Source organism: Nyctereutes procyonoides, unplaced genomic scaffold, assembly GCF_905146905.1.
Source record: "Nyctereutes procyonoides isolate TBG_1078 unplaced genomic scaffold, NYPRO_anot_genome, whole genome shotgun sequence".
Lineage (NCBI taxonomy): Eukaryota > Metazoa > Chordata > Mammalia > Carnivora > Canidae > Nyctereutes > Nyctereutes procyonoides.
The window spans coordinates 1,466,523-1,491,247 of NW_026575136.1; the positions used below are offsets into that span (position 1 = coordinate 1,466,523).

At 35.6% G+C, this 24,725-nt stretch overlaps 1 protein-coding gene across 1 annotated transcript in view; it reads left to right on the forward strand.

Annotated features, from left to right (window-relative positions):
- Positions 1 to 24,725, forward strand: part of LOC129495535 (thrombospondin type-1 domain-containing protein 7B) — a 741,731-nt gene that overhangs the window by 671,888 nt on the left and 45,118 nt on the right. The window lies entirely within an intron of this gene.

Sequence of the window (24,725 nt, forward strand, 5' to 3'; positions counted from 1 at the left end):
TGTGGGTACACTTATATGTGATTTTTAAAAATAAATAGAATACTTTAAATGTATTTTCCTTATGATTTTCTTAACATTTTCTTTCTCTATTATAAAGAATACAGTAAATAATACATTAACATAAAATAAATGTGTTAAGTATTTATGTAGGCTATTAGTAGTTAAGTTTTGAGGGGGGTAAAAATTATACCTGGATTTTTGACAGCATGGGGAGTCAGTGCCTCTAATCTCCACATTGTTCAAGGATCAACTTTATTCTCTTAACTATTATTTTATTTATTTGAGTTCTCTTTTTTTCCTGGTGAGTTTAGCTAAAGGTTTCTTTTTTTTTTTTTCCTTTTCAAATAATGGAGCCTTATTTTGTTGATATTTTCTATTTTTAAAAAATATTTCTATTTATTCATGAGAGACAGAGAGAGAGAGAGAGAGAGGAGGAGGCAGAGACACAGGCAGAGAGAAAGGCAGGCTCCATGCAGGGAGCCTGATCTGGGACTCAATCCTGGGTCTCTAGGATCATGCCCTGGACTAAAGGCAGGCACATAGCCACTGAAACACCCAGGCATCCCAATATTTTCTATTTTCATAAGCTCTTTCATTTACTTCTGCTATAATACTTACCATTTTTCCTTCTAATTTTTGCTTAGCCTATTTTTATGTATTTCCTTGAAGTATAATATCAGATCATTTATTTGAGTTTATTTTTCTTAAGACTTTTATAGCTAAAAATTTAAGTCTCAGAAATGCTGCTGTTGAATTCCATAAATTTTCATATGTTGTGCATCCACTTTTATTCCTTTTGTTTTTCTTTTTATGAAGTATAATTACATTATGTTCTACTAGTTCAGGTAAATAACAAATTAATTCAACAATTTCATATATTATCTGTTCTTACCATAATAAATATAGTAACCATCTGTCACCATACCACAGTATTACAATATTATTGACTATATTCCCTTTGTTGAACTTCTCATCTCTGTGATTTATTTATTTATAACTGGGAGTTTGTACCTCTTAATCTCTTTTATTTTACCCATGCCCTCCATTCCCTCCCCTCTGAACACCGCCAGTTTGTTCTCTGTATTTAAGTCTGTTTTTTGGCTTGGTTTTTTGTTTTTTTTTTTCATCTGTTTTGTTATTTTTAGATTCCACATATAAATGAGATCATATGGTATTTGTCGTTTTTCTGCCTGACTGACTTTATTTAGAATAACATACTCTGGGGACACCTGGATGGCTTGGTGGTTGGGTGTCTGCCTTCAGCTCAGGTTCTGATCCCAGGATCCAGGATAGAGTCCTACATTGGGCTACTTGCAGGGAGCCTGCTTCTCCCTCTGCCTCTGCCTCTGTCTCTGTCTCTGTCTCTGCCTTTGTCTCTGCCTCTCTCCCTCTCTCCTCTCTCTCTCTCTCTCTCCCTGTGTGTGTGTCCTTCATGAATGAATAAATAAAATCTAAAAAAAAAGAATAATGCACTCTGTGTCCACTCATGTCACAAAAGACAAGATCAATTTCTTTTTATGACTAATATTTCATTGTACATATATACCACATTTTTCAATCTATTCATCTATCAATGGACACTTGAATTTCTTCCATATTGCTTTGTACTTCTTTCTCAAGATTGCTTTGGCTATTCAGGGTCTTTTGTGGTTCCCTACAAATTTTAGGATTATTCTAGTTCCTTGAAAAAATGCTATCAGTATTTTGATAGGGATTATATTGAATCTGGATTGCTTTCCGTAGTAGAGACATGTTAACAATATTTTTTCAATCCATGAGCATGGAATATCTTTCCATTGGTTCCTGTTATTTTCATTCTCTTTCATCATTCTCTTTTCATCAATGTCTTATATTTTTCAGAATATTGGTCTTTCACCTTCTTGGTTGTTTATACCTAGGTATTTTACTCTTTTTGATGTAATTGAAGATGTGATTTTTTGAAATTTCTGCTACTTTGTTACTAGTATATATAAACACAACTGAGTTTAGTTTATTAATTGTGTATCTTGAAACTTTACTGAATCTGTTACTTCTAATAGTATTATGGAGTCTTGAGGGTTGGTTTCCTATGAATAGCATTATTTATTCTGCAAATAATGACAGTTTAATTTCTTCCTTACCAATTTAAATGCCTTTTATTTCTTTTACTTGTTTGTTTCCTGCAGCTAGGACTTTCCAGCACTGTGTTAAATAAAAGTCGTAAGAATGGATACTCTTGGCTCTCAGTATTTCACTATTGAATATGATGTTAAGGGATCCCTGGGTGGCGCAGCGGTTTGGCGCCTGCCTTTGGCCCAGGGCGTGATTCTGGAGACCCCGGATCGAGTCCCACGTCGGGCTCCCGGTGCATGGAGCCTGCTTCTCCCTCTGCCTATGTCTCTGCCTCTCTCTCTCTCTCTCTCTCTGTGTGTGACTATCATAAAATAAATAAAAATTAAAAAAAATTAAAAATTGAATATGATGTTAAGCTATGCATTTCCTTTATTATGTTGAGGTATATTCCCTCTAAACTCACTTGTTGAGGATTTTTATTATGAATAGATCTTGTGTTTTGTCAATGTTTTTTTCTACATCTATTGAGATAAACATATGGTTTTTATTTTTTCCCTTGTTAATATGATGTATCATATTTGACTTGCAAATACTGAACAACCCTTGTATCTGTGAAATGAATCTTACTTGATTTTGATAAATGATGTTTTCAGCATATTATTAACTCAGTTGAGGATTTTGTTAAGGATTTTTGCATCTATGTTTATCAGATATTGGCCTATAGTTTTCTTTGATTTTGGCATTAGGGTAATGCTGGCCTCATAGAATGAATTTGGAAGTTTTCCTTCCTTCACTATTTTTTGGAATACTTTAAGAACATTGGGTAGAATTCACCCGTAAAGCCATCTACCCCTGGGCTTTTTTTTGTTGAGTGAGAGGTGTTTTTGCTTTGATTCAATTTCATTACTAGTAATTAGTTTGTTCAAATATTCTATTTCTTCCTGATTCAGTTTTGGAATATTATGTTTTTAGGAATTTATTTCTCCTAGGTTTTCCAATTTTTTTGGCATGTAATTTTTCATAATATTCTCTTGTAATCCTTTGCATTTCTGTGGTCTCTGTTGTTATTTCTCCATTTCTAATTTTATTTATCAGGGTCCTCTTTTTCTTCTATGAGTCAGGATAAAGTTTTTATCAATTTTGTTGATCTTCTCAAAGAACCAGCTTTTGGTTTCATTGACCTTTCCCTTTTATTTAGTCTTTAATTTATTTCTCTTTTAATTTTTTTATTCTTTCCTTCCTTCTCCTAGGTTTGGCCTTTGTTCCTTTATAGTTTTTTTTCAGGTGTGTGTTAGGTTATTTAAGATTTCTCGTCGTTATTAAGGTAGACCCATATTGCTATAAATTTCTAAGAACTGCTTTCATTGCATACCAAAGTTTTTGGATCATTGTGTTTTCATATTCATTTGCCTCCATGTATTTTTTGCTTCCTTTTTGTTTTCTTGTTGTTTGGCCTCCATGTATTTATGCCCTTTCCAGATTTTTTCTTGTAATTGATTTCTTTTTTCATACTACTGTGGACAGAAAAGATGCTTAATACTATTTCAATCCTCTTAAATTTATTGAGACTTGTTTTGTGGCCTAACATTTGATCTTCCTTGGAGAATATTCCAGCATTTTAAAATAATGTGTATTCTGAGGTGACCCCGTGGCTCAGCTGGTTAAGCAACTGATTCTTGATTTTGGCTCAGGTCATGACCTCAAGGTCCCAGGATTGAGTGTTGTGCTGGGTTCCATTCTCAGCAGGAAGTCCGCCTGAGGATTCCCTCTCCCTCTGCCCCTCCCCTAGTTCATGTACTTGCACTGTCTCTTTAAAGTAAATAAATACTTTTTTTAAAGAAAAGAATATATATTTTGCTGTTTGTGGTTTTAATATTCTTTATTTATCTGTTAAGCCATCCAGTACTGTGTCATTCAAAGCCACTGTATCCTTGTTGATTTTTCTGTCTGGATGAGATATCTATTAATGTAAGCAAAGTGTTAAAGTCCCCTACTATTATTAGTCCCTTACCTTATGTCTGTTAATATTTGCTTTATGTATTTTCATGATCCTATGTTGGATATATAGATATTTACAATTGTTATATTCTCTTGTTTGTTGATCCCTTTATTGTTATTGTAGTGACCTTGTTTGTCTCTTGCTTTAGTCTTTGTTTTAAAGTTTATTTTGTCTGATGTAAGTATTATGACCCTGACTTTTTTTTTTCTTACATATATTTGTATGTGTTTTTCTAGCCCTTCATTTTAAGTCTGCACATGTCTTTACATCTGAAGTGAGTCTTTTGTAGGACACATATAGAAGAGTCTCCTTTAAAAAAAAAAAAAAGATCCATTCAATCACTCTGTCCTTTGATTAGAGCATTTAGTCCATTTATATTTAAAATAATTAAAGGTATATTCTTATGCTATTTTGTTAATTTTTTTCCAGTTTCTGTAGTTCTGTTTCTTTCTTCTTGTCTTGCTCTCTTCCTTTGTGGCTTGAGGGCTTTCAGTAGTGTTATGCTTCAGTTCCTTTGTATTTATTTTTTGTATACCTGTTATAGGTTTTTGATTTGTGGTTACCATTAGTTTCATATACAACATCTAATGTGTATAGCAGTCTATATTAACTTGTGGTTGCTTAAGTTAAACACATTTTAAAAGCATTATATTTACTCTCCTCTCCATATTTTGTGTATGATGTCATATTTTATATCTTTTTATTTTTTGTGTATCTCTTGCATGACTTTTATAGATATAATTGATTTAATTACTTTTGTGTTTTAACCTTCTTACTGTCTTTATAAGTGATACTACCTTTCTTTTGTCAGCTTTTAGCTGTGAATTGTTTTTCATAATTTTCTTACTTTTAATTATGGCCTTTTCACTCCAAGAATTCCCTTTAGCATTTCTTTTGTAAGACTGGCTTAGTAGTGATGAACACCTTTAATTTTGGTTTATCTGAAAAAGTCTGTATCTCTCCTTCTATTCTGAATATTACCTTGCTAGATAGAGTATTCTTAATTTTAATTGTTGTTGTTGTTTCCTTTCAGCACTTTAAATATCCTACCACTCCTTTGGGCCTACAAAGTTTCAGCTGATAAGTCAAAATATAGCCTTATGAGTTTTCCTATGTGTGTAACTATTTTCTCTTGATACCTTTAAAATTTTCTTTATCATTAATTTTTCCACTTTAATCATTATATGTCTTGGTATAGATTTTTTTTTTTTTTTGGTTCATCTTCTTAGGAGCTCTTTGTATTTCCAGGACTGGATGTCTGTTTCCTGCCCTGGATTAGGATTTTCTAGCTATTATTTCCTCAAGTAATTCTGCCCCCACCCCATCTCTTCTCTTTCTGGAATTCCTATAATGTGGATGTTATTACACTTGATATCATTGAGTTCCCTAGAGTGAATTTCAGTTTTTATTATTCTCTTTTCTTTTTGCTGTTGTCCTTGATTGTTTCTATTACCCTGTCTTCCAGATTGTTGATTTATCCTTCTGCCTCCCCTAACCTGCTGTTTATTCATTCTAATCTGACTTTTGTTTCATTACTAAATTCATCTCTTACTGCCTCTGGTTTATATTTTCTATTTTGTCATCGTTGAAGTTCTCACTCGATTCATCCACTTTGTTCTGAGGTTCAGTGAGTATCTTTATGACCATTACTTTGGATTATTCATCAGGCATAATGTTTATTTGTTTCTCTTAGCCTTTTGGCCGTGATTTTGTCTATTCTTTCATTTGGTAAATCTTTCTCATTTTGTCTCTCTATGTTGTTTCTATGTATTACGGAGGTCAACTATGTCTCCTTGTCTTAAAAGTTGTGTCCTTGTTAGAAGAGCTACTGTGGTGCTCTGTAGTGTAATTCCTGCTACTCACTAGAACCAGGTACTCCAAGGGTGTCTTACATGAGTGGTGTGTATGTCCTGCTTCTGTGCCTGAGCCACATTTGTCTTCAGCCCAGTTAGCCCCAATGATATACTGCCTACTGTGAGCATGCTGGGCTTTTTGGTCCCTGAGCTATTGAGGGGCTTATCTGAGGCCTAGGTAGGTTCATAGGTAGACAGAGGCAACAATCAGGTTAGCTATCTGCAATTAGTCTTTCTTCAAGCCCCACAGAGGCTTTAATTGGTGGATAGGGCTGCAGTCAGACTAGAGGTCTGCATTCAGCCTTTCTGCTACAATTGAAGGTGCATCCAATGCCCGGGCTTTCTACCTGTACTGTCGACTGAAAGGCTTGGCTGCTGGAACTGTATGTGCACTGGTTTATGGATTATCTATCTCTCCTTCTCCCAAGGGCAGGAGGTACTTTCTTTGGCACAAGTCCCTGCCTAGTGTGGAGGCTGATCCTCTCACTTCTCTGGGCTTGTGGTGTCCCTTCTATTTGTGGTTAGTCTCAAGTGGGATTTGGTTCACAACCACATCTCTGCCCCTCCAACCCTTTCCAATGTGTCCTTTTCTCTATGACTAACTGCAGAGGTCTCTTCTGCCAGTCTTGAGGCCACTTTCAGAGTTACTTATTCAGTTGTAGCTGTTATCTCAGTGTATTGTTCATAGGTATTCTTTTATTCCTCACTTTTGGGAAGTCTTCACCCATTACTTTAAAAATAGACTTTCTGTATCTTTTTCTCCCTCTTTTTCTGGGATTCTCATAATGCATACATTGAATCTTTTGATATTGTCTCATAAGTATCAGGCTTTTTTCACTCTTTCATTTTTATTTCTTTTTTTTCCTCTGACTTTTTGATTTCAAGTAACTTATCTTCAAGTCCACTGTTTCTTCCTTCTACTTTGGCAAGTCCCCTGTTAAAACTATTCAGGTTTTCAGTTCAGTCATTGTATTCTTCAGCTTTGGGAATTTTGTGTGTGGTTTTTTTGTGTGTGTGTGTGTGTCTGTGTGTGCGCATGTGTGTGACTGTGTGTGGTTTCTATTTGTTTACTGAACTTCTCATTTTGTTTATTCATTGTTTCCCCAAATTTGTTTAGTTGTTTATGCATTTGTTGAACTTGAGAGGATTATTCTGAATTATTTGTAGACAGTTCATTGATCTTCATTTCTTTAGAATTAGGTATTGGATCTTTATTAGTTTCCTTTGGTAGTCTCAGGTTTATCTGAATATTCTTTATGATCCTTGTATTCTTACGTTGGTAACTACAATTGAGGAAGTGGCCTCCTTGTCCAGCCTTTATAGTTTCCCTTTAGCAGGACAAGACCTTTTCCTTTCAGATCAGTTTATTTTTCTGAATAGGTTACCTGGTAATGCCTGTGGCAGGTGACACTTACTGTGTGGTCTTTAGTTGAGTGAGGTTGTTGTCTATGCTCTGAGGTTGGGGAGTGCTGCCGGGTTCCACATTCAATTGGGACCACTCACTCGGCTCACTGATGAAGCAGGCCTGGTGGCTGAGCTCCACCATTAGGTAGAGCCACTCTCTGAATTCTGCAATCTCCTCTGGTTGTACAGGGTCATAGGCTATGTTCCATGACAGGGCAGTACTATTTGTTGGATTCCACAATTTGGCACGATTGCTAGCTGAGCTCCTTCCCTGAATGAGACCGTAGCTGCAATCAGCAATCAGACTATAGCATGTACCCTTTTGCCAGTTGAGGCTGTATGCTGAGCTCCACAGTGAGGCACTACTGTAGGCTGGGCTCTGAGACTGTCCATGGCCACTGTCAGCCTCCCTGCTCAGGCAGGGCTGGAGGCCCTTCTCAATCATTGTGCAGGGCTACTAATTCAGTATTTTATCCAGGCTAGCTACTGGATGAGCTTCATGGCTAATCAAGGTCTCCAGCAAGGCTTCCTGAATAGGTAGGGCTAGAGGCTATGCTCATCAGTTGGCAGGGCCGCTGACATGCTTTATTATCCAGATAGGGCTGTAAAATAGGTTCCATGGCCAGGATAACTCATTGGCTGGGGATATAAACTGGAAAGAACTATTCACAAAGCTCCCTAGCCAAAGGTGGCCACCAGCTCAGTAACAAGTATAGGCAGAGCCACTGACTGGCATTTCTGCTTGGACATCATTGCCGACAGAAATATAGGTTGTGAAGATCCATGTACTTGTTGTTCTGAGCCCTGTCCCCCTTCTTCATCTCTACATAATCCCCGGTGGTATAGTTTGCTGACTCCCCACAGTGATTTCTACAAGGCAAAACCTAAATTGGCCTTCAGAGAAGCATTCTGTAACAATGGGAAAGCATTCTGTAAACTTGAGCTCTCTTTTCTGCACTGTCAGCCTCCCTGTTCAAGCAGGACTGCTAATGTAAAAATATTAATTAATTTTTAAATATTAAATTTATATGAAATTACTGTGCTAAATTCAGTACTGCTAAAAACTCTTTCTGAAGAGGGGCACCTGGGTGGCTTAAGTGATTGAGCCTCTCTGGCTCTTGATTTCAGCTCAGGTTGTGATCTCATGGGTGGTGGGATTGAGCCCCATGTCAAGCTCTGTGCATAGTGGGGAGTCTACTTGAAGATTCTCTCCTTCTGTCCCTCCCCACACTCATCTTTGCACTCTCTCTCAAATAGATAAATAAATAAATCTTAAAAAAATTCTCTTTCTATAGGAAAAAAAAATGTCTTTCCAGACTTCATGACTTTCTTTTCCTTATGATATTTCATCCCTATCATGGCCTCTAAAATTCAAGTTCTCCTCTTGCTTAATTTTCTATTCTTCCTTATTCAAAAATTATAATATTTAATTATAAGAAGACATAAAAATGCCACATCTGCCCCTTTTATTTGTCATTCTATCCAGTTTCTCCTTTCTGTATCTATCTTTTCATAGGAAATGGTATGAGAAGATCGCTATGGTGCGTTTCATAAGGCATGGCATGCTTTCTATATATTTATAGCAATCTGGCCAACTAAGTACCTCTAAGGCAGATACATTCTAACAACCAAGAAATAAACAGTTTCTCAAAGCAGTGAGAGTGGTATAATACAGAAAAACGTTCCTGATTCCTAATACTTTTGTTGTCATGTTTGTATAATTTCAAATCAATTTGTTTAGCTTAAGACTTATTCAAATATTAATCCAGAACAATTTAGTGATTTATTATGTTGGTTTGGTTTCAAAGTACTTTTTAACTTTATAACAAGATGAACTATTTTTTATATATAGGCTAATATCCCTTTTTGCTGGTCATCCTTTAGGAGGATTCTTATTTTTAAAATATGTGTGTGTGTATATGTGTGTATGTTTATATATTTATACATATACACACACTTCTAGCAATGAAGATAAATACAGGTATAAGTATAGATCCATCATGAATTACTTATAAGTCATATTTATTACAAACTCCTTTAGGTGAAAGTAGATGGCTACTTAATATTTTAATTATTAAGTATTAAGTATAAGCTCTAGGGAGCGTATACATTGCTTGGTACTTTTGCATATCTATATTACACTGTTCTAATCCTTAAAGAACCCAAAATCTCAGTTAAGAGAGTAAAGTTATTTATATGAGTGGCAAAAAGAGAAAATAATACAAAATAGTCAAATATATGTCAGTCTTTAGATCTTAGTGTGGGATCACAAGAGGATGAGACTATTTTAATCCTAAGAGGATGAGAGAGACTCCTAGTAAAAGTCATATATCTTGCAGGCATGATGAACACACAGCAAGTCCCTAAACACTGGCAAAAAGCATGAGAACATACTGGTTGGTATAGCATCCTCTAAGGACAGGCCAGAGCTGCCTTCCCTGGAGTATAGTGGAGCTGTTAACAAACTGAGGGGATTCAGTTAAATGGGAACCAAGAACAAAACTTTAAATGGTGAATTAATGAATTACTTGTGAATTCACAGCATATAGAATTAATTAGTATGCATTTTGATAGCTGCATGCTTCCTCAAAACTTCCATTTTAGATATTCCTTTAATTATATTTTATTTAAGTCTGTGTTCAAACATCATCTCTTGCTCATACAAGCAGATAAAACTTCTGAAAGCAAAATCTGATATCCTAGTTAAACATACTCTGATGAGGTATCAGATGCTGCTGGCTTTATCTCAACTTGTATTTATCTTACATTGAAATAAAATCAGATTCATAAAAGTACTTACAAATTGAGTTAATGTGAGAGTTGTGCTACAGTCCCTAAGATGTATAGTTTATTTTCCTCCTTCCTTCTCTCTTCTGATTCTTCTTCTCCTCCTCCCCTTCACTTTCTCTTCCTCCTTCTCTTCCTTGCCCTCCTCTTCCTCTGTTATTCCTCTTCTTCCTTCTTTCTCTTAAAACTTGTTGATAATGTGTAGTATTTTCTATGATCAAGTAACAGTGGATTGGTCGGTATTTTTTTTTCTCTGTTACTATACATTTTACATTATTTTTAAAGGTTTGAACTAAATTAATAAAAGATTGTTATGTATAAATTTCAGAGATGCTAGAGAATGTGCATTGCCATAGAAACAGTAGAAGAGTATAATAATATTTAATATTTACTCACTAGTTTCATCAATTTGTAAGTTACAATGTAGCATTTCACACACAAAAAAAATATTTTGAAACTGGTATTTCTGGTAGCCCAGGGTTCAAAATCCATGGATGTGAGGTAATGTGGTATGTGGTTTTGAAATTTTGTAGTATTAGTGTATTGGAAGTAGCCAATATTAGGAGGTAATTTAAGAGTAAATCTCAGCACAACTTTGGAAAAGTTATAGTGGGAACTGTAAAAACAAGGTAAAATTTATGACACAATGATGCATATGTAGTTTCCATCTGATTATTCTACATGTGCATACACACACACAGAGTCAATAGAGAAAATACTAAGACAATAAAACTACATTCTTCAGAATGTGTTGATGACTGCTGAGGAAATCCAAAGTTAAAGAAATACTTATTGTAATTCTACACCTTAGCATACCTGATCTCACAAGCATATTATGAGGGTTTGGGGACAGTTATGATCATGTCTCTAATGGTAGATGAGGACACAAGGCTAAGTAGTTATTCCCAGAGTACAATAACTGGTAATGGTCCTAGTCAGTTACAAAAACTTTCTGATTCTTCCTTCTATTAATGGTTAGTGTGAAACTTTGAGATAGATTTTAAAGTACAATTTAGCTCTTTCATTTTCATTAATAAATAAAGCTCTTTGCCCTCTTTGCTCTGCTTTTCCCTATTTAGACTCTTACTCTTGCAGAGAAATTGCAATGGGAATGACTTTGTTAATATAATACACTCTTTATTCTCATTGATAAAGACCCTTAGTTTCAAAGAAATGAGCTGAAATTTTTGTTGGGCAACTTTTTACAATAGAGCATTGATGTGATTAATGCAACAAATGACTGTTGTCATGGACAATTGCATGATACATGTTGATAGATTGCTGTATACAGTCTTTGTCATGGCATCTAGAATAATGGAATTCTGCCTATATTATCAAACAACTATAAAATTGAGTTATGATTCCCTGACTCTAGAACAGTCTTTAGGCCTTGGAACTCTCCAATGTCCACTAGGCCTCAGGGCATGGTCTTTCATTGTTTGAAAATAAGTTTCTTTGTGTTTTGAATATATCAGTTATACCAAATAGCTGTCAAAGTCCTTTACTAATTCAAGAAAGTCCAGTGCAAAAGAGGGGGAAAAGCTTTGTTTTTTAAAATGCAAGTGGTTGTCTGTAGATACCTTATCACTAAACAGAACATATCTGGGAATCTAGACCTTGGAAGAATTGGCTTCTAGTTCACTTTAAGTATTTGCTTAATGACAAGGAATGACTTGACCAATGGTAAAGAGAAACTGTGGCATCATCAAGAACAAAAGACACAAAGTCAATGAAATATTATGTTTCAAGTACATAATTCTATTTTACAGCTGTCAAAATTTATAAAAGAGAAATATTCTGCTCATGGAGTTTTTGAATTAAGACCTACAAAGAGTACATGGTTGTGGCAGTTCCAATTTAATTACTTTAAATTGGGGCTACACTGTTGACTGGTGAGAGATTGAATTATTGGAATTGTAAACAGAGTATCTAGAGGTATATACCTCATTTTTTATATATATAACATTGTTATTTAGATCACTATACTGAGGGGTTCCTGAGGAAAATAAATGATAAAACATGAAAACCCTTGGTGATTTAGCATGGAACTCCCTCTTCTTATATCCCTCACTCCCTCTAAACCCTATTCCTGTCACCTCTTTCCCCCCTCTTTTTTTCCCTTTTCTTCTTCACCTCAGTCTCCAACCTGTATGCATGTATATTTTTATAAAGAAGCCAGAAAGGCTCAGAATATTATTTTTTTCTTAATACAGGTAGATTCCAAATTAGACCAATGACCTAGAGTTTTCCAGATGGTACATTCTGGTCAGTAGCCAAATACGCTAAGAGATCCTCAGAACTTTGAAATATATCACTCTGCTACATCTGACAAATCTAGAATATGGGATCAGGAATAAAAGAGGAGTTTCTTTTTCATGCATTTCATCAAAGACAGTAGGTTCTTTATCTTTCAGGACACAAACAACTTTGTTAGTCTACATGTTTTGCCATGTGTTCCAGAACTATTCACTAATACAAGGAATCAAGTGTTTACAGGATAGCTAGTGAATATTTACATTGGCTTCTACAGTAAGTTAGGATATGAGCATTTATTAGACAGTTATAACTGTTCAAAACCCACTAGAGATGTATTCACTTTAGTTTAAGGGTTGCACATTTCCCTATAAATGGCTTGTTGTGAATAATGTAAATGTGCGTCCCTGAGAATAAATTAAATACATTTCCTGCTATTGGTAATGTGTTAGAATAGTTGTGCCGTAAATCACTTGAGCAGCATTTATAGATTACTATACTCTATCTAGGCCAAGCTTGTAAATATCTGTGTAATTCATAATTCAATGATTTGCAACCCACTAAAGAAAACCTTAGAGATTTTTCTCTTGTTTTTCCCCCTCCTCTCATATGATAGCAACAAACATTTACCTCAAAGATATTCATTTTGAATGCTTTTATAAAACTTTACTTTTTAATAGAATCTAGATTTAATGTATAACAAGAAGAATCAACCAGAAACCTATGGAGTGACTCTCACTGCTCCTGTAGGTGGGTCTTCACTCACATATCCTCTTCCCCTTTCCCTACCAAGCTTTCCTTTCCTGGAAGCCTCAGGAATTCTCTGCAGGCTTGTAGCCCCATGGAGTGACAATTTTCTGATGCCTTGAGTCTTCCTTTGTGCTCTATTTTCCTCCAGCTTCCTTTCTCCTCCCTCCTCCTTCCTCCTCCTCCTCCTTCTCCTACTTCTCCCTTACACACACACCCACAATCATGTAGGAACCAAGCAGACACATTTTATCTACTCCTATATCCACCAATTTTATCATTTAGGATACATCAAAAGCAAAATGGGCATTCAGCTTTGGAAACAATATATAGACCATTGGTTTCAGTGTACCCTTGGAATCACTCTTCTAAGTAAAAGCAAATTCAAAACAAAGAAACAAATAAAAACAAACCAACCCATTGTTTCTCTATGCTAGCATTCTGTATGTAATTATATTGCATACGCTTATAGAATAGCATGATTAGCCCCCTTTTATTAGTGAGGAAAGTGAAAGGTTTAGGAGATTCATATCTGAGGTTGCAGGATCCGAGATTTGAAATTGAGCCTCAGGGGATCCCTCAGTGGCTCAGGGGTTTAGCGCCTGCCTTCAGCCCAGGGCATGATCCTGGAGTCCTGGGATTGAGCCCCGCATCAGGCTCCCTGCATGGAGCCTGCTTCTATCTCTATGTCTCTGCCTCTCTCTGTGTCTCTCATGAATAAATAAATAAAATCTTTAAAAAAAAAATGAAATTGAGCCTAATTCAAAAACCGGCATCTGTAGTCTTTCAGCTTGGCCTATTTCTCTGTAACTATGGCAAGAGATTCTTATCTTATGAACACTGGCCATGTCTGTTGAATAGAATGCTCCAAAACTTTGCCTCTGTGAACTGTGTTTGAGTTTCCAAAGTTACTAAGCAGCCTGTCCCCGCCCCCAACACACACATTTACCTAAATTGCTTTCTTTTGCCTCTTTCTTATTGCATTGGACTTCTAACCTAAGAAAACACCATCCTTCTTGGAATACACTCCAAATTATCCTTTGTACATCTAAGTTTATGTCAATAGGGAGTTGAGAAACCTCACAATGGGGAGTTCTGTTTATGCCGCTCCTCTCCTGTGCACCTACAGTCCCCAAAGACTCTGTGTTGGCAGTCATTAGCCCTCCTCATGCTCACTGACTCACATTCTAGAGTCTGACTGTCATCTATTTTGTGCTCCACCAATTTTCAATTTGTTTCTGGTGGCACTTGATTGACTGGCTCCAACCTTTGGGTAATTGGTGATGAGTTGGAACTTGCTGCCTCTTAGTTTTCATCTAGATGATGTTTTGCTGAATCAACTGCTGCCTTGTGGCACAGTCCAGCATGAACTCCTCCCCTCACCAAGCACCCTGTGTGTTTGTAAAGTGCTTTTTGTTCTTCAGAGTACTCTTAAACTTACTTTTTTGTCTTCATTGTGAATTATGTGGGGTAAATCAGTGAGTGAAGAAACAGACATAGAGACATTACTTTTATTTCTAGAGGCAATGGCCTTAGTTTGCCAGGGCAGCAGGCTTCTCTTAATGCCCCTTTTGTAACCACAATGTGCTAAAATTGTTCTCAAAATCTTTCTATTTAGGATAGTTTTGACATAGGAACATCCACATCTTTGAACAGTGTACTTGGAAGATTTCAATCATCCATATAATGTAGAATGGGGCATGAAGACTAATTAGCCACTATTATAACTCTTCTTGCTGTTGAATTAATATTGGTAAAACATTATTTATAGAGTGGGTATATAAAGTATTTGTTTTTTTTTAATTTTTATTTATTTATGATAGTCACAGAGAGAGAGAGAGAGAGAGAGAGAGAGAGAGGCAGAGACACAGGCAGAGGGAGAAGCAGGCTCCATGCACTGGGAGCCCAACGTGGGATTCGATCCCGGGTCTCCAGGATCGCGCCCTGGGCCAAAGGCAGGCGCTAAACCGCTGCGCCACCCAGGGATCCCTATATAAAGTATTTGATGTAATTATTGATATCCAAGAAGATAACAAAAGGGGGTATCAAGAATTTGGTTTCTGTTCTTTGTATTATACTGTGTCTATGACAGGTTGTTGACACTATTTGAAGCTCAATTTATCAATCTATAAAAGTGAGGATAATAATTACTCTTTAGAATATCAAATATGATTTTATGGGGACTAAAAGTATATCAAAAAATTAATAATATTAAAAATTTTAAAAGAGTGAGAGCCCAAATTTACTTGTGATATTTCCAATTGCTCACAGTTTTCTACAAGTAAGTAGTTTTCTCTAAGAGGTAACTGTAACTGTAACTTTTCTTTTAATGAAAAGAACAACTATTTCAACTTTTTAAAATAGTGAAATGTAAAATTTAGTTTTTTGAAATGACTGAATTGCTCTCTTTGATCTATGTAGGAGCTGTCTTTACTGTCAATGATATTTCATTATTATGATGGCTATTATTAAAACTTTAGTATTAAAGTAGTGTGAATTAATGGTTTTGAACTTAGGTTTGTGATCTATATTCCATTTCACTTGGATTTCGATTTCATCCCAAATGTAGGTTTCATATCTAAGTGGAAAAGGCCAGGTTTTCACTTTGAATTTTAAACATGTGTTTACAGTATGTGAAGGTTACCCTACAAATCCTTCTTTGTATCATTTCAATCCCCCAAGTTGGTAAAATGGAAAAAAAATGTGAAAATATATCTACCATAGGGGTATATCTACCCCTATGGTAGATATATTTTCAGCACTGATTGCCAGGGAAACTCTCCATAAAATGGCATGTCCGATCAGCAATAATGGACTGTCTCTTGGTGATGTTTCTATACACTTCAGATTTTTTAAAATTTATGTGTTCTCCAAATCTTAAGGTCCTTTTCCTGTTGATTATAATATTCATATCACCTTTAAAAGTATCTGTGAATAATTAGAAGTGAACTATATTTTCTTAAAGGGTATAATATGTTTGGCTAGATTAGATTTATCCTATCTCACTAGTATTCCTTAGTTCTTCATATTTATCTGTAGGGTTGTTGAAGTTTTAAAATAGTACACTTATTATGTGGTAGTAAAAGAAAAAATGGTAATTCTGAAATGGCAGATAAAAATACTATGAGATTTTTTTTTACCTTCAAATTAGTTTATAATTTCAGATTGTATAGAGACCAACTTCCTACCCCCTCACCCCCCTCCCCAGGTTTTTTTTTTCCAGTTTTAGAAGACCCTCAGATAAAATGGACTTTCTCAATTTGGTTGCATGTCTTATTTTCTAGATAGTAAATTCCATGTTGGAAGGCAAATGTTAGGTACACAGCAGTGTTGAGTAAACATTTGCAGAGTAAGTTTGAAGTTTAGAAACAGCCAAGATACATTTGTATTCTCTTCTCTCCCTGTCTCTCTTCTTAACACCGACACTTTGAGAAAGTTATTTAACTTGAATAAATCAGGAAAATTAAAATAATCGTGCACAACTTAGAAGTTATAGTAAGGATTAATACATGTAAATCATTTAGCACAGTACCTAGCACAAAGTATATGTGTACAAAAATAAATTGCAAATATTATGCATTAGACCAAGATTAAGTGCCCCTGTGTGATGAATGCTATGTTAGACCTGGGGATATAATGATGAACAGCACTTGTCCTCAAGTAACCTACAGTCTAATGAGGAATACAGAAAATGTCTAGTCCATTTCAGCAGAGTAGCAGGTGTTAAAAGAGAAAAAGCAAAGGTTGTCATGTCAGCATATATTGGCACATTATCTAACACCTGGGAGGATCTCTGAAGTTTTCTAGGCAGAAAATAGACATATGGAAACCTCGGAGATGAGTAAGGGTTAGATAGGCAAAGTAGAGTAGATGATGGAGGGAGGAAATAGAAGACTCCATGTGAGCAAGAGCCCAGAGCAAAGGTATGACTGGAAAAAAATGAGCCCAGATCAGCTTCCCATGAGGGCACCTTCTATGTTGTAAGCCCCATGTATAGAACTTAATAGCACTTTTCTTCTGCTGGCAGATCAAGTGGTTTTGGCTAACTGATAATCAGATTCTCCTAAGAGGGAAGGAGCCCAAGGATCTTGGGTGGTAGAAGACAGACAAAAGTGAAGAGTGAAGAATCCTAGACACATTCTAGGCTGCATTATTTAACCCCTCTTCTTTGGTTTATGGTGGGGACTGGGAATGGATGGTGACGCAAACATTAAAACAAATATCACAGAATTGACTCTCTCTTAGTCTTCTGAGATCTGAAAAGGGGCTCTGCACTGCTGCACTGCTGGCAGACACCACACTCTGTGCTGAGATTCTCATTGCCTACAGCTTCCTGGAGCCCATCACATACCTGGAATTGCACTACAGTTAATTGCTTATGTTGGTTTGGCTTTTTATTTGGTTCTTGGATGGTTGGAGCTTAGAATGAAGAAAGAAAAGTAAGAGTCATATGGAAAAATAAGAGAAGGAAAGGAGAAAAAAGAAAAAGGTAGAGAGAATGACATTGAGATTGAGTTTGTGTGCGCTCAATTCAAAAAGCAGTTGTCACCTAGGGATCCTCTAGGTGGCATATAATTAGTTATGACTGTATGTATCTATGTATGTATGTATACCCTCATACCTGGGTGGCTCAGTCAGTTAAACATCTGACTCTTGATTTTGGCTCAGGTCATGATCGCAGGGTTGTGAGATTGACCCCCGTAACAGGCTCCATGGGTCCTGCTTAAGTCTGTCTTTCTCTCTCCCTCTCCCTATCTAAAATATAGATAGAAATAGATATATATCCCTTTTTCTCTCTCTCCCTTATATATACATATATATATACACACACACATATTATATATAGATATTATATATCTCTTTCTAATATATATGATATATATTTATGTATAAATATATGCTATTTATAAAATAAGTATATTTTATAAATATATGCTATGTATAATATGTATATTTTATAAATATATCTATATATATATAAATAATATATATATATATATATATATATATATGACCATTCAGTATGCATTCCCTAAGTATAGGGTATTCTCTAACATAATCATAGTATAGTTAACAAGTTCAGGAAATATATTATTAGCAGTACTTGAAGTTAATCTGTGGGCCAGATTTCCAAGTTCTCAATGGTCCCAATAATGTCCTTTCTAACATTTATAACCCTTTGATTTTAGTATATGTGCTGCCAATGCAAGCACTATAGCCCTGTGATTACAAAACCCAGACCATACTGCATTTAATCTTTATATACCTTTGGTCTCTTTAATCTTTTCTTTTCATGATTTTTACATTTTTGAAGCATGTAGGCCATTATTTTGAGTTGTGTTTGGTCATTCTTCTTTCTTCATTCCCAAGCACCAATAATAATATAAACAGGTAACACCATTTATACATATAAATGGTGATTGGATAGGCCATACATACATCATTCATTTGTTCCAGGGCCTCTGATTGGGTTATAACTTTGTACCTTCGCTATTCCTTAGTATTGTAAAATATCAACCAGAAGGACTATGTGGGGATGTCCCTGACTATTATAAAATCTTCACCCAAACATCCTAGCTAAGCAAAAATCTCCAGATATTTATGTGTCATCCTAACTTCCTCCAGCAGTAGGCCAGCAAAGCTTTACCAGGAACATTATTTCATGTTGATGATATGATAGCTTTTGCCCCTGCTCTTGTCAGTTTCATTACACTGAGACGTGTGGCACTCCTCTTTCCAATTAACTCTCTAAATATGATGCAACAGCCCCTAGACTTTGAGCATCTTTCATGAACCATGGTCTCCTCAAAGACAGGCAGCTAGGCTTATTCACTGTCCTGTCCTTAGCTTGACTCATTCTTCAGCCTGGCTTCTCTTGCTCTTCGATTAGTTTATAAGCCATAGTTCCTTGTGTCTGTTCTCTCTCTCTCCTTTTCCATCTCTAATTACCATTGTCCATACTAAAATCTTCCCAGGTTAAAATAAATAGCAGTCACAATAATCACAGTCACAGAACAGCTCTCTGGTGCACTGTTTTACCCACTGTCCCCACCTCAACATACTAGACAAGTACTGCTATTTTACACGTAGAACAGCTGAAAATACTGAAGAACAAATTAGCCCCCCTCAATTAAAATCTTGTCTTGAGCACCTACTATGAAATTGTTCTATTCCTTGAACTTCTATTTCATCATCTATAAAAACAAGGATATTAGAAGTATACCTGTATCAGTAGGAAGTTGAAGGGCTTTATGCAGTAATCCCCATGTAATGTCAATGTTCATACTCTAAAATGTTACCTATTGCTATTTAGGTTTTAAGACAGCATCCAGAATATGATTTCTGTATCCACTGTTATCCCTTTAATCCCTCAAAAGACAAATAGAAGCTGTAAGAGGCTATTCTGCTATACATAGGATTAAATGCCTTGTTAGACTCCTCAAATCTGGAGTAAAGTATAGGAAGGAACAGAGCCTGTGTGTGTAGGGCCCAGGAATCCAACCTCTGTCCCTTCTGACTGACCAGTAACTTTAGTTTATGGTATTTTAATTTCTGATCATATTTGCTATGACATCATAGTAAGTATTCTTTTTTGTATGAAACTCTTTATCTGTATGAAGTACATTGATGAGTTCTTTGCAATTGCAAAATCCACAACTCTTTTAAGAATTTAGAATGCTTATATTTGTTAATCTCATTAAACTCATTAAGTATCCCAAAGCCACCTCAGTAGGCAGAGGTTTGAAACATATATCATTATTTCAAATGATAAACTTCAGGGGTTCATACTGATGACCTATAGGAGTTCTTTTAAACTCTACATTATATCTATATCTCCTTTTTTCTATACTAAGAATCACTTTTTCCAGGACACTGGATTTAAAAGAAACAGAATGTATCATAATTACACATTTTCTTTTCTTCCATGTAACACAGAAAACATTCTCAGTGTAACAATACTTCTACCACGAACATGAGTACTTTAAAATGTTAATTTTTTTCATTGGCTCTTATTATTTATATTTGAATTTTATCTATTTATTCATGTAGATTCTGCACGTAAAGTTGGCTCACCACATGTCTTTGCATTAATGTCTTCCCAGTTCTTTTGGATGTCTAAAACTCAGTAACCAGTAAATTCCTATGGAAAGACTCCTGGAAACATCATTCCCTGAGTTCTTGCATATTGTAAACAGTTTATGCATCGTCTTTTAATTGAAAGTCAGCTTTGCTGAATATAAAATCCTTGGGTCATGTTTGTTGTTTTCTTTATATATCTTTATAATAACTGAATTTTTTATGGTATTAAGGTTTCTTGTCCAAAAGTCTAATGGCCAATCTTTTTTTTTTTTTTATCCTTTGTAAACCATCCTGGTATCTTGCCCAGATACAGAATCTTTTCTTCTTCTTCTTCTTTTTTTTTTTTTAAAAAACCTTAATACTTTTACTAGGGTATGTCTCAGTGAGTCTGAAGTGCCCTTTCAATAAGTAGTTTTGAGTCTTTCCTTTTTTCAAAGATTTTTAAATCTTTTTTTCAGTTCTGTTCTCTTGCTTAGGTTTTCTTCTTCATAAAATCTTATGTGCATGTGGCATCTGTTTTGACTGACTTTTCTCTTTGCTAGTTTTTCTCAAAAACTGTTCTCCCTTGTTAAATGTTTTTTTTTAATTTCATTTTTTCTTTTTGTTTTTCTTGAACAAAAACAATTTGTATATTTTATTCTTTTTTTTTTTTATTTATGATAGTCACACAGGGAGAGAGAGAGAGAGAGAGAGGCAGAGACATAGGCATAGGCAGAGGGAGAAGCAGGCTCCATGCACTGGGAGCTCGATGTGGGATTCGATCCCGGGTCTCCAGGATCGCGCCCTGGGCCAAAGGCAGGCGCCAAACCGCTGCGCCACCCAGGGATCCCTGTATATTTTATTCTTGTATTTCTCCTAGTTTTATCTTTATTTCTGAAAATGACATTTCTTTTATTTCTATTTACTGAGTTGAGTTCTATCACTAAAAGTCTATGTTTTTCCAATTCTTCTTTATGATCGCTCTTATCTTGTTCCATTTTCTAAATTCTGATTTGTTCACTTTGAAATAGTGGCTTTCATCCACTTTCTTATGCATGTCTTTCTACTATAGTTTTTTTTGGGGGGGATTATATTTTGACCTTTATTATCTTTTATCATAATACTGTTGTTTGGGATTTGAATTTGATAATTTTCTTTGCCTTTTTTTTTTTTAGAAGCCTGGGGAAAGAAAGGGAGAAGGGAGAGAAAGGGGGAGAGAGAGAAGGAGAATCTTAAGCAGGCTCCATGCCCAGTGCAGAGCCTGACTGAGATGGGGCTCAATTTTTTGACCCTGAGATCATGACCTAAGCCAAAATCCAGAGTGAGTCACCTAATCAACTGAACCACCTAGGCACCCTATTTTTTGTGTGTAAAATACAATTTTGTAAACTTTTAGGAGGGGATGTAGTTAAGGATTGTTTTTCCCTAATGTCATTTTCGTGGTCCAGGGCTTATTCATTCTTTCCCTCTTTTGTACTGAATTATTCTTTCCCTCTTTTGTTCTGAATTATAGCAACTTACTTTGTACTGTTTACTGGATCTTGTTTCCTTCCCCATTCATGTACTGGTCCTTCCTTTTCCTTCATTGCTAGTTTCCCTGTTTTACTCAATTTAGGACTCCTCTCAACCACTTATTTTCAGTGCAGGAAACTGTCTGGAAAAGGACAGTTGTTAATTTTGGTTGTTAATGTTAAGAGTTCATTCAACTCATACTGCATCAACACCCAAAACCTCTCCATGGACTCCTTATAGTCAGTCACCTGCTCTTAGAGTATACAAAATCCTCCTATACTCAGGTTTAATTTTATGGTGCAAGGGAGTACCTTGAGGCTCTCAGGTGGATATCTGATTAATTTTGACAGATGAAGGAATGCCACTGGGTGGCTCAGTGGTTGAGTGTTTGCTTTTGGCTCATGGTGTGATCCAGGGTTTTGGGATTGAGTCCCGCATCAGGCTCCCTACAGGGAGCCTACTTCTCTCTCTGCCTATGTCTCTGCCTCTCTCTCTGTGTCTCTCACAAATAAATAAATAAAATCTTTTTTAAAAAATAATTTTTACAGATGAATACAAATATTCAGGTCAGGCTCAAGGGTAAAGGCCATATTGCTAGAGAGAACAAAAGGTATAAAAACAAAAGGTCATAAGGAAGGATTGAACTTTAAGATAAGTGCTGGATTTCAGAGGTAATAAGCTAGAAAATCCAGTCTCATAAAGGGGGCTTGTTTACCAGAGATTAACTGGTTCTTATTGGTCATCTTTTTCCCTAGCAAATAAACTTTAGCTATATAACCTTGATCTTTATAATAAAACTGGTCTAAAGTAGACTTTGGGTTAGTTATCCGCACATCACTTTCTCTCTTCATTTAGGAAATTGACAATGTGTCTTTATATCAATACTCTAGAGGAGAGGAGATCCAGGTTTGTATTTGACGAGTCTTGATCCACTAAAGAAATCATCCAGACATAAGCATCCTTTACCATTCTTTTTTATTTAGCCCCACTCCTTCCTTGTGACAAATTCATTACTTAATGAACTTCCTATAAATAGCTAATAGAAATAAATAAGGATAAAACATTAACCTATCTATCAGTCATTAGCAGTGGTAGGGCATTTTTTTTAAGTGGAACATAAAAATATTGCCTAAGATTAGGTTGGATTGTGTTTGTGGAGTCCAGCCACCCACACTTTCCCCTATCTATTTCCATAGAGAGAAAATTAGTAAAGAGGTTAGCTGCGGTGTTGGTTTTCAATATATTAATTTCTAGAAAATAATTACCAATGTCTACATGACTATGAACAATGGGTTATGCTCAACTGAATATTTTAAAACCATATCCAGCAGAATCGGAGACTGATAGATTGAGGTCTGAGTGAGGAAATTCTTAAATGTCAAATTACACCTATGTCCCTATCCCCTCTTCTCCCTCAGGTTTAGATGAGGAGCTAAGTATGATATAGAGTATATAAGTAAATTGTTCAAGGTAGCATAACAATTTGATATGTGCATGTGTTACTTTCTTTATTGCTTTGATGGCTTAGACTAAGCAGGTATATAGATTCTAACAGTCAGTTGGTTCCAACATCAATTGATTTTTTTATAAGGTAGAAAATCAATTGAACACTAATCAGGGATATCTACCTATTTACCTTCGTTGTTCTTTCATTGGCAAATCACTTAAGCTCTTATTCCTTCTTATGAGAACAAATAATCAAATTAATTGGTGAACTTGTAATAAATTATTGGTAAGCATTTAGCATGGGATTCATTTGCAGATAATTAAGTATAATTACCTGGTTTTGTTGGCCCTTTATCATATAGAGACAATTCAATACAATTAAAATGTAAAATTGGTTTACTAATATTGACAGATTATACAACTATAAAGTCACATGGATAAAAAATGTGTTTCTGTGGCTCCAAACATTTAAAATTAGAAGAAAATTTTGTGGGCTTTTTCTGCATATTTCAGTGCAATCCAACATTATCATCTTGATTAACAGCCAAGATTCAGTTTACAGGTTGTGGTCTTGCTACAAAATCTGAAAAAGTAAAGGAATAAAAATAAATGAAACATCCCGATATAGAAATGATGATTTGATGACCTTAATTCAGAGACTTTTTATTTCTCCTGTGGTTTAAGCATCTATGTGCCTCTTTGGGGGTCTGGAATTGTGTTGTTGTGACCATACTTGATATCTATCAAACAATTATTGTATCAAATACATACCAAGATTTTTAGAGATTGACATGGAAGTAGAAATCATGATCTATCATGCCCTCAAAGAGTTTATAGGTAAAGGAAGGAGCCAGGGTAATAAAGAAAGGGTGACAGTATTTAATAATACTATTAAGGCAGGTGTAGCATATGTTCAGAAACAGATCTTATAGAGTAATTCCTGAGCATGGGTGGAGAGTTTCTCAGGAAGGAGGAGAAGAATTTATCTTTATCAAAAGAAAGAGTGTCTGTGATGAAGCCTTGATTAGAGTTCTGAAGGGGAGGAAGGGGAGGAATTAGGACAGTTGAAAGATTATTCTAGTGGGTGATGGGGGGCTGGAAGGTTCACCATGGGTAGAGGGGCTGGATGAAATATGGCAGGGAGGTTTACCTGGCTCAAGGGCCTTATATGAACTGGGCTGTAAGAGGACCCTTGGGCAAAGTGATATTTGCAAGAGACCTTTGAAGTTCACATTTATATATTTGTTTTGCTAAAAGGGCAATATTATGTGCAGTGGCTCATCCCCTGTGGATCAGACCTCTCAAATAAGAGAAAGTTCTGGTATATTTTCAATATTGATTTTATAATTATCTCTATATACCTGTTCTAGGGTTTTAAAAATGATTTTCTCATTAAAATGTTCTGTGTGATTATTTCTATTGGGCTAGACTATCTGAGGCACAGGGACATGGTCTTCTTTTTTTTCATTTATTTAAACATTCACAGAGTGTGGAGCACAGAGTATGTTTAATTGATGAAAATAGTCTCTATGTGCCTAATTCTATGTGGGAGATGGAAATGTAGCCTTCACCGTAGCATAGAAAAAGAAAAAGCTGTCAGGAGGGCAAAACAA